We start from the raw sequence: 11,869 nt of genomic DNA on the forward strand, positions 1-11,869 counted from the left end.
GGACTTCTCCCCGGGTAATGTGGCCACTCACCGTCTATGAGGTCCCAATAACAACAGTGGAGAAGATGGAGCGAACCATTACCTCATACGTGAAGAAATGGCTGGGTGTCCCACGATGCCTGAGTAACATCGGCCTCTATGGCAAAGGGGTCCTTGAACTACCTCTTACAAGTCTAACGGAGGAGTACAAGTGCTCTAAAGTAAGACTTCAGATGACATTGAAGGACTCCAAAGACCAGACCATTAGCAAGGCTGCACCTCCCCTACAAACTGGACGGAAATGGACATCATCCAAGGCTGTGCAGCAAGCAACATCAGCCCTGAGACACCAAGACATTGTGGGGAATATCCAGCATGGAAGAGGAGGCTTTGGCCTGGCAGCAAGCAAACCAACGTTCCATAAGGCAACAACATCTGAACGCAGGAAGCTGGTGGTCGAGGAGGTGCGCAGACAGGAGGAGACTGCAAAAAGTGCAAAGGCTGTCTCTCTTGCTAAAGAAGGGCAATGGACGCGGTGGGAAGGCCTGGAGAGGAGAAAGATCAACTGGAGTGAGCTTTGGCAAATGGAGGCAAGCAACATCAGCTTCATCATAAGAGCTGTTTATGATGTGCTTCCATCACCAAAAAATCTACATCAATGGTATGGCGAGGACTCAACCTGCCCCCTCTGCCCAGCTCCAGCGACTCTCAGGCATATAATGACAGGTTGCAAGACCAGCCTCTCACAAGGCCGCTACACCTGGAGGCACAATCAGGTCCTCAAGAGCCTGGCTGCAGCACTTGAGACCAAGAGGAGTGCAACCAATTCATTACCTCCAAAAACAAGCAATCCCGTCAAAACAACAACATTCATCCGGGAGGGACAGAAAAGGCTCAAGTATCCTGTAAACAAAGCCAGAAATTGGACACCTAGCCATGGCCCGGGACTGGAAGATGCTTGTCGATATTGGCCAGCAACTCATTTTTCCACCTGAGATTGCTTCTACCAACCTTAGGCCAGACATGGTACTCTGGTCCCCTTCACGAAAGGCTGTGTACATCATAGAGCTCACAGTCCCGTGGGAAAAACTCTGTTGAAGAGGCCTACGAGCGTAAGAAACTGCATTACACAGAGTTGGCAGCAGACGCAACTCAGCGTGGCTGGAATGCAAAGGTCTGGCCAGTTGAAGTGGGATGCAGAGGATTCGTGGCTTCTTCCATCATCAGGTTGCTGAAAGAACTTGGAATCCATGGACAGGTTCTGCGGCAGACCGTCAGAGCAGTTTCTCAAGCAGCTGAAAGAGGCAGCCAGTGGATCTGGATCAAACGGAAGGACCCTTGCTGGGCTATAACTTCATGACCCCCCACCCCCACCTGAGAACCCAATTCAGATCCCTCCAACTTGAGGAGGGCATATGAGGTATGCGGTCAGCTGTATGGCTGGCTCAGGGAAGAGGACGCCCCTGCCTTGCATAGTCCCGTGGGACATCTTAATTGGGCATGGGACACAAGCTAAGGCTTGATTACCCTTTAGCTGGCCACCTTTGATGAGGGTGTTTAGTGATTAAAGGCCGAAACACCTACTGATTCGAAGGCACACTACTGAGGATGTGTCCCAAAATTGACATCTTACCCCCAGTCTAAGAAATAAACCTCCCATGCCACTCTGTCAACATCACGGCAAATCTCATGTGAGTGCATTCCATCTATTGGCACAATGGACAGTTTTTAACATCTCGTCCCGTGTTTTATGATTCTTTTGTCATTATGGGGTATTGTGATGTCATTATGGGGTATTGTGATGTCATTATGGGGTATTGTGATGTCATTATGGGGTATTGTGTGTAGATTGAGCAGGGGAAAAGTATTCAATCCATTTTAGAATAAAGCTGTAATATAACAAAATGTGGAAAAAGTGAAGGGGTCTGAATACTCTCCGAATGCACTGTAAGTATTCACAACCCTGAGTCAATACTTTTCAGAAACGACTTTGGCAGCGATTACAGCTGTGAGTCTGTCTGGGTAAATATCTAAGAGTGATTGCAGCTGTGAGTCTTTCTGGGTAAGTCTCTAAGAGCTTTCTACATCTGGATTTTGCAACATTTTCCCATTATTCTTTTCAAAATTCTTCAAGTTCCGTCAAATTGGTTCTTGATAATTGATAGTATTCAGGTCTTGCCATAGATTTTCAAGTAGATGTAACTTAGTGTGGGAGAAGTGGAAAAATAGTTATCGATCAATAATGGCAAACCACATTGACAATTTAGATGAAAAGCTACTGAGGATGGTAGCTGACTCTGTAGCCACTCCTATCTGTCATATTTTTAATCTGAGCCTAGAGGAAAGTTTTGTCCTCAGGCCTGGAGGGAAGCCAAAAGTCATTCCACTACCCAAGAGCAGTAAAAGCTCTTAGCAAACTTTTGGAAAACAAATGCAATGCTATTTCTCTGTAAACAAATTAACAACAGATTTTCAGCTTGCTGATAGAGAAGGGCACTCAACATGCACTGCGCTAACACATATGACTGATGATTGGTTGAAAGAAATTGATAAGAAGTTTGTGGGAGCTGTACTGTTAGATTTCAGTGCAGCCTTTGATATTATTGACCATAACCTTTTGTTGAAAAAACATGTCTCCCATATCGTGGATATAGAGCTATCTATCTAATAGAACTCAAAGGTTTTTCTTTAATGGAAGCTTCTCTAATGTCAAACATGTAGAGAGCGGTGTACCGCAGGGCAGCTCTCAAGGCCCTCTACTCTTTTACCAATGACCTGCCACTGGCATTTAACAAAGCATTTGTGTCCATGTAAGCTGATGATTCAATCATATACACCTCAGTAACCACAGCTAATGAAGTCACTGAAACTCTTAACAAAGAGTTACAGTTTGTTTCGGAATGGGTGGTTTTAGACTTCAGCAGAATCTGGTTGTGAATGCTGTGGCGGTTGAACAAGTTGAGAATAAAATGACTTGGCGTTACCTTAGATTGTAATCTGTCATGGTCAAAAGATATAGATTCAATGGTTGTAAAGATGGGGAGAGGTCTGGCTGTAATAAAGAGATGCTCTGCTTTTTGTGACACCACACTCCAAAAAGCCAGTCCTGCAGGTTCTAGTTTTATCTCATCTTGATTATTGTCCAGTCGTGGGCTGCAAGGAAAGACCTAGTTAAGCTGCAACTGGCCCAGAACAGAGTGGCATGTCTTGATCTTCATTGTAATCAGAGGCCAGTCCTTAACAATTATAAGCATACCCATAACATAATGCAGCAACCAATACGCTTGACAATATGGAGAGTGGTACTCATAACGCGTGGTATTCAGGACAAAAAGTTAATTGCTTTGCCACAATTTTTACAGTATTACTTTCTTGCCTTTTGTCAAACAGGATGCATGTTTTGGAATATTTTGACTGTTCAAGACATCCTTCTTTTCACTCTGTTAATTTGGTTAATATTGTGGAGTAACTACAATGTTGTTGATCCATTCTCAGTTTTCTCCTATCACAGCCATTACACTCTAACTGTTTATTGTCACCTTTGGCCTCATGGTGAAATCCCTGAGTGGTTTCCTTCCTCTCTGGCAACTGAGTGTCTTTGTAGTGACTGGGTGTATTGATACACCATCTAAAGTATAATTAATAACTTCACCGTACTCAAAGGGATATTCAATGTCCGCTTTTTATTTAATTTTTTACCCATCTACCAATAGGTGTTCTGCTTTGTGAGGCATTGGAATACCTCCCTGGTCTTTGTGGTTGAATCTGTGTTTGAAATTCACTGTTCGACTGAGGGACCTTACAGATAATTGTATGTGTGGGGGTACAGAGACGAGGTCGTCATTCCAAAATCATATTAAACACTATTGTTGCACACAGAGTGAGTCCATGCAACTTATTATGTGACTTGTTAAGGGAACGTGTTCTCCTGAACTTGTACTCTTGAATTGAGACTTGCCATAACAAAAGGGGTTGAATACTTATCCACTTAAGACATTTCAACTTTTCATTTTTAATTCATTTGTAAAAATGTCTAAAAACGCAATTCCACTTTGACATTATGTGGTATTGTGTGTAGGACAGTGACCCCCAAAAAAAAAATAATTGCAATATAATCATTTAAAATTCAAGCTGTAGCACAACAAAATGTGGAAAAAGTCATGTGAATCATTTCTGTATACATGGGATAAGAGCGTCTGCTAAATGACTTAAATGTAATGTAATGATTAACAAGTAGAGTGAAAATGACAACTTATCATGCATCGATGCAACGCCAGAACAACAAAACTAGATATGCTAAAGACAATTTCCCAACAGATAACACACACACTGGCTAGACCCTTCATGCATCACATGATAATAAGATATATTTAATCGTATCTACCCAAACACATACTGTACATGAGCACAATAACTTACAGTACGTACCAGATTTAAGACCTGCAAAATGGTCGGTGAATATTGAGTATGCTTTTCTCTGTGTGCCTGGGAAAACACGTTCAGCTCTCGGCTCTTGACGTTAAAAATAATTTAATGAGAAGAATTTGACATCATTGACATTTCAACCATCTTGGCCTTGTCTCTGTCTGGCCTGTCCCCTCAATGATGGATCAAACAGGCCCTCTGTAACCATGATGGATCAAACAGGCCCTCTGTAACCATGATGGATCAAACAGGCCCTCTGTAGCCATGATGGATCAAACAGGCCCTCTGTAGCCATGATGGATCAGACAGGCCCTCTGTAACCATGATGGATCAGACAGGCCCTCTGTAACCATGATGGATCAGACAGGCCCTCAGCAACCATGATGGATCAGACAGGCCCTCTGTAGCCATGATGGATCAGACAGGCCCTCGGTAGCCATTATGGATCAGACAGGCCCTCAGTAGCCATGATGGATCAGACAGGCCCTCTGTAGCCATGATGGATCAGACAGGCCCTCTGTAGCCATGATGGATCAGACAGGCCCTCTGTAGCCATGATGGATCAGACAGGCCCTCGGTAGCCATTATGGATCAGACAGGCCCTCTGTAGCCATGATGATTCAGACAGGCCCTCGGTGGTACAGACAATCTCTTCTTCATTTCTTCTTCTTAGAGAGAGTGTTGAGACAGGAGGAAGAGAAGCTGAGACGAGGGGTCTCATTGGAGGAAGGAGAGGAGGGGGGAGGAGTGGGAGGAGGGACCACCTGCCTGTGGTGTGGGGTTCTCTGGCCAAGGCTCAATCTGGACAGAGAAAGGAGATGGACAGATGCCTTCAAATGCAAGGTACTACAGATAAGAAAGCCTCATCTGTTTAGGCCAATAAGCTACTGAGAAGGTCACGTAGGCTATTCAAGAGAGCACACCAAGAATGCATTATATGGAAACACAGAGAGATGCTTACATGGAATCGTTCAAGTTTTGTTGGAAAAACTTGTCAATAATCAACTGACTGGCTTTCTTGATGTCTACAGTATTCTCTCTGGTCTGCAATCTGGTTTCCGCTCAGGTTATGGATGTGTCACTGCAACCTTAAAGGTCCTCAATGATGTCACCATTTCCCTTGATTCTAAGCAATATTGTGCTGCTATTTTTATTGACTTGGCTAAAGCTTTTGATACGGTAGACCATTCCATTCTTGTGGGCCGGCTAAGGAGTATTAGTGTCTCTGAGAGGTCTTTGGCCTGGTTTGCTAACTACCTCTCTCAAAGAGTGCAGTGTATTAAGTCAGAACATCTGCTGTCTCAGCCACTGCCTGTCACCAAGGGAACACCCCCAAGGCTCGATCCTAAGCCCCACGCTCTTCTGAATTTACATCAACAACATAGCTCAGGCAGTCGGAAGCTCTCTCCTCCATGTATATGCAGACGATACAGTCTCATGCTCAGCTGGCCCCTCCCCGGATTTTGTGTTAAATGCTCTTCGACAAAGCTTTCTTAGTGTCCACAAGCTTTCTCTACCCTGAACCTTGTTCTGAACACCTGCAAAAACAAAGGTAATGTGGTTTGGTAAGAAGAATGCCCCTCTCCCCACAGGTGTTATTACTACCTCTGAGGGTTTAGAACATGAGGTAGTCACCTCATACAAGTACTTGGGAGTATGGCTAGACGGTACACTGTCCTTCTCTCAGCACATATCAAAGCCGCAGGGTAAAGTTAAATCTAGACTTGGTTTCCTCTATCGTAATCGCTCCTCTTTCACCCCAGCTGCCAAACTAACCCTGATTCAAATGACCATCCTACCATGCTAGATTATGGATACATCATTTATAGATCAGCAGGTAAGGGTGCTCTCGAGCGGCTAGATGTTCTTTACCATTCGGTCATCAGATTTTCCACCAATGCTCCTTATAGGACACATCACTGCACTCTGTAAACTGGTCATCTCTTTATACCCGTCACAAGACCCACTGGTTGATGTTTATTTATAAAACCCTCTTAGGCCTCACTCCCCCTATCTGAGATATCTACTGCGGCCCTCATCCTCCACATACAACACCCGTTCTGCCAGTCACATTCTGTTAAAGGTCCCCAAAGCACACACATCCCCGGGTCGCTCCTCTTTTCAGTTCGCTGTAGCTAGCGACGGGAACAAGCTGCAAAAAAACACTCAAAAAGGGACAGTTTTTGTGAGAGCACAAGACAGCATCACAAGTCCTTGACCACAAGCTTCCAGTTGGGCTGAGATAATAGAAGAGGGTTGGGACTTGGACCATATGGGAACCATAGATAACAAAAAGAGGGTTGGGACTTGGACCATATGGGAACCATAGTTACGAGATAGCAACTCAATGGTGCATTCTGGTCTAGTATGTCTTCACAGTTGAGTTGCTACCGCTATCTAGTAACTATGGTTCCCATATGGTCCAAGTTATATAATGGTGCATTCTGGTCTAGTATGTCTTCACAGTTATATAACTTGAACCATATGGGAAGCATAGATAATAGAAGAGGGTTGGGACTTGGGACCATAAGGGAACCATAGATAATAGAAGAGGGTTGGGGACTTGGACCATATGGGAACCATAGATAATAGAAGAGGGTTGGGGACCTGGACCATAAGGGAACCATTTATAATAGAAGAGGGTTGGGGACCTGGACCATAAGGGAACCATTTATAATAGAAGAGGGTTGGGGACTTGGACCATATGGGAACCATAGATAACAAAAGAGGGTTGGGACTTGGACCATATGGGAACCATAGTTACGAGATAGCGGCAGCAACTCAACTGTGACGACATACTAGAGCAGAATGCACCATTATATAATGTTTTATTTTATTTTGTACGATTAGGTTTTGAGTGGGATTCTTCTCACAAAACAACATGACACAAATATGGTCCTCCATTACATCCTGTCTTAGTCTTACATTCCTACCAGCGCCAGCAGCCACCCACCAGACTGACTGCCTGTCATGCCCCTCTATAGCCACTAGGTGGCATCATTAGTAGTGCTGTTGGGGGGCTAAAATGTGCGTCAACGCCCTGCTCCCATCCCTCCTCTCCCGTTCCTGTGGTCCCGACCGAAGGGCTTAGACCCTAAGAAGAGGAGGGGAGGTAAACAGAGATGGATAACCAAGTGGAGGGAGTATCATGAAACTTCTCTCTCGCTGAAAGACCCGCTGCTTTACTTTTTGTTTCCTCAGTCAGATGGTAACCAAGACAACAGAAAACAAAACAAATCTGATGACGTCATCAACATGCATCGGATCGACATTGCAAGTAGTCACAACCAACACTAAAAGCCTTGCAGCAGCCCAAATACTTCTCATCTTAGAAAGACAAACCAATGATTGCCATCTGCAGGTAGAAACATCTAGTTCAGATTGCAAGTCAAACAGCCACTAAAAACATCAGTTTGTTGACCACAAAACGATGATTCCAAGCCTTTAATTGTTAAGGATTGCCTGTCAATTTTTCCTCAGTTCCATGCTAAACAGTCAATATTCGCAGATAAAACTCCCGGACCAATTGTATTTCTTTCTTTCCCAGAAGAAATACCCATCGCCAACATCCCTGAACATCCCCAAACATCCCCGAACATCCCAGGGACATGATGTGACGGTAGTTATTCATACAGTGTCCTAGAATAGGAGTGCTGATCTAGGATCAGGTCCAGATAATCAGATCATCTTATTCATTATTATCCAAAATACCAAAACTGATCCCAGGTAAGCACCTCCTAAACTGAATACCCTGCCTAGTCACCCCTCCGTGCTACACCAGACCAGTACCTTAGTATTATCAACCGGGTTGAAGTGTGAATCCTGCTGCTGTTCTCTGCTATATAAAAGAAAGGCTCTTGATGTGGGCCCACACAGTCTGGAGCATGATCACCAGAGCCAGGATGAAGAAGAAGAGCGTGACAGCCTATAGGGAGAGAGAGATGGATGGAGAGATGGAAATTATGAAAGAAAAGGGTAGAAAATTATACAAAATTGAAGAAAAAGACTGACAATGACAGAAGTGCAGTGGGGTTGGAAGGACCATTCACAACACAGGGGGCCATTCACAACACAGGGGGCCATTCACAACACGGGGCCATTCACAACACAGGGGGCCATTCACAACACGGGGACCGTTCACAACACAGGGGGCCATTCACAACACAGGGAGCCATTCACAACACAGGGGGCCATTCACAACACAGGGGGCCATTCACAACACGGGGACCGTTCACAACACAGGGGGCCATTCACAACACAGGGAGCCATTCACAACACAGGAGGCCATTCACAATACAGGAGGCCATTCACAATACGGGGGGCCATTCACAACACAGGGGGCCATTCACAACACAGGGGGCCATTCACAACACAGGGGGCCATTCACAACACAGGGGGCCATTCACAACACGGGGACCATTCACAACACAGGGGGCCATTCACAACACAGGGAGCCATTCACAACACAGGAGGCCATTCACAATACAGGAGGCCATTCACAATACGGGGGGCCATTCACAACACAGGGGGCCATTCACAACACAGGGGGCCATTCACAACACGGGGACCATTCACAACACAGAGGGCCATTCACAACACAGGGGGCCATTCACAACACGGGGACCATTCACAACACAGAGGACCATTCACAACACAGGGGGCCATTCACAACACGGGGGCCATTCACAACAAAGGGGGCCATTCACAATATGGGGGCCATTCACAACACGGGGGCCATTCACAATACGGGGGCCATTCACAACACAGGGACCATTCACAACACAGGGGGCCATTCACAATATGGGGGCCATTCACAACACGGGGGGCATTCACAACACAGGGGGCCATTCACAACACAGGGACCATTCGCAACACAGGGGGCCATTCACAATATGGGGGGCCATTCACAACACAGGGACCATTCACAACACGGGGGGCCATTCACAATATGGGGGGCCATTCACAACACAGGGACCATTCACAACACAGGGGGCCATTCACAATATGGGGGGCCATTCACAACACAGGGACCATTCACAACACGGGGGGCCATTCACAACACAGGGGGCCATTCACAATATGGGGGGCCATTCACAACACAGGGGGCCATTCACAACACAGGGTCAAAGCTATCAGAAACCCTCCATACAGGTGACAGAGTGGAGGCAGTGACGGCCATGTTGACTGGAGGACTGACTGGGTGAGGAAGAGGAGGGTGAGGAAGAGGTGGATGTGGAGCTGGTGGTTTGTGATTGGTTATCATGGTTGAGTTGGTGTGGAGTTGGGGGCCATACCCCCCTGGTTGCAGCTCTCTCCCCCAGCCCAACCAAGGACACAAACCCATGGGCGTCCCCCTCCACGAAGCCTCCCAATACCTGCCGGCTCTGGACAGGGCTACACATCCACAGAGGTCTGGGTTGGGGCAAGATAGGGGGATACTGGGGTAGGGGGATACTGGGGTGGTCGAGCCTGGGCGCTCAGTTGGTAGAGCATGGCGCTTGTAACGCCAGGGTAGTGGGTTCGATCCCCGGGACCACCCATACGTAGAATGTATGCACACATGACTGTAAGTCGCTTTGGATAAAAGCGTCTGCTAAATGGCATATATTATATTATTATTATTTAAGTTGGAGTAGAGCCTGGGGCGGGGGTTGGAGTAGAGCCTGGGGTTGGAGTAGAGGCTGGTATTGGGGTTGGAGTAGAGGCTGGGGTTGGAGTAGAGACAGGGGCAGGGGTTGGAGTAGAGGCTGGGGTTGGGGAGGGAGTAGAGGCTAGGGGTTGGAGTAGAGGCTAGGGCTGGAGTAGAGTCTGGGGCTGTGGTTGGAGTAGAGCCTGGGGTTGGAATTGAGGCTGGGGTTGGAATTGAGGCTGGGGCTGGAGTAGAGGCTGTGGCTGAGACAGGGGTTGGAGTAGAGGCTGGGGCAGGGGTTGGAGTAGAGACTGGACTCTGACTCTTTACTCTGTTTGTCTGTGGGGACACTGACTCTTTACTCTGTTGTCTGTCTGGACACTGACTCTTTACTCTTGTCTGTCTGGACACTGACTCTTTACTCTTGTCTGTCTGGACACTGACTCTTTACTCTGTTGTCTGTCTGGACACTGACTCTTTACTCTGTTGTCTGTCTGGACACTGACTCTCTACTCTGTTGTCTGTCTGGACACTGACTCTTTACTCTTGTCTGTCTGGACACTGACTCTTTACTCTTGTCTGTCTGGACACTGACTCTTTACTCTGTTGTCTGTCTGGACACTGACTCTTTACTCTGTTGTCTGTCTGGACACTGACTCTTTACTCTGTTGTCTGTCTGGACACTGACTCTTTACTCTTGTCTGTCTGGACACTGACTCTTTACTCTGTTGTCTGTCTGGACACTGACTCTTTACTCTTGTCTGTCTGGACACTGACTCTTTACTCTGTTGTCTGTCTGGACACTGACTCTTTACTCTTGTCTGTCTGGACACTGACTCTTTACTCTGTTGTCTGTCTGGACACTGACTCTTTACTCTTGTCTGTCTGGACACTGACTCTTTACTCTGTTGTCTGTCTGGACACTGACTCTTTACTCTTGTCTGTCTGGACACTGACTCTTTACTCTGTTGTCTGTCTGGACACTGACTCTTTACTCTTGTCTGTCTGGACACTGACTCTTTACTCTGTTGTCTGTCTGGACACTGACTCTTTACTCTGTTGTCTGTCTGGACACCGTGACTCTACTCTGTTGTCTGTCTGGACACTGACTCTTTACTCTGTTGTCTGTCTGGACACTGACTCTTTACTCTGTTGTCTGTCTGGACACCGTGACTCTACTCTGTTGTCTGTCTGGACACTGACTCTTTACTCTGTTGTCTGTCTGGACACTGACTCTTTACTCTGTTGTCTGTCTGGACACTGACTCTTTACTCTTGTCTGTCTGGACACTGACTCTTTACTCTGTTGTCTGTCTGGACACTGACTCTTTACTCTGTTGTCTGTCTGGACACTGACTCTTTACTCTGTTGTCTGTCTGGACACTGACTCTTTACTCTGTTGTCTGTCTGGACACTGACTCTTTACTCTTGTCTGTCTGGACACTGACTCTTTACTCTGTTGTCTGTCTGGACACTGACTCTTTACTCTGTTGTCTGTCTGGACACCGTGACTCTACTCTGTTGTCTGTCTGGACACCGTGACTCTACTCTGTTGTCTCTCTCAAAGAGAGAAATGGTTAATTAAGGCAACAATACAATTAAGTCCTTTGTTCTCACTTTTCTGTATTATTATTCATATTCTCATAACATGTCTGAAATTAATTCATGTATGTAACATAACATGTAGCAATTACTTTTTTTTCTTCTCCAATTGGCGAGGAAATACATGTCATGTATAGCGTACTATACCTGTTGTGTATTTAAGCCCCGTTGGTCACAGAACTCCTCCTTCTGCAGGTCTGCATCATACCCCTCTGCTTGATCCCTGACCTCTTCT

At 46.2% G+C, this 11,869-nt stretch overlaps 1 long non-coding RNA gene across 1 annotated transcript; it reads right to left on the reverse strand.

Moving 5' to 3' along the window:
* Window positions 1-4,089: 4,089 nt before the first annotated feature.
* On the reverse strand, window positions 4,090-11,863 carry LOC124019405. The gene is made up of 3 exons (XR_006835774.1): window positions 11,782-11,863; window positions 8,194-8,329; window positions 4,090-5,205 (listed from the first exon to the last, which is right to left on the reverse strand). It is a non-coding gene; the product is annotated as an uncharacterized LOC124019405 (long non-coding RNA).
* Window positions 11,864-11,869: the final 6 nt, after the last annotated feature.

This window comes from Oncorhynchus gorbuscha, unplaced genomic scaffold (genome assembly GCF_021184085.1).
Source record: "Oncorhynchus gorbuscha isolate QuinsamMale2020 ecotype Even-year unplaced genomic scaffold, OgorEven_v1.0 Un_scaffold_909, whole genome shotgun sequence".
Lineage (NCBI taxonomy): Eukaryota > Metazoa > Chordata > Actinopteri > Salmoniformes > Salmonidae > Oncorhynchus > Oncorhynchus gorbuscha.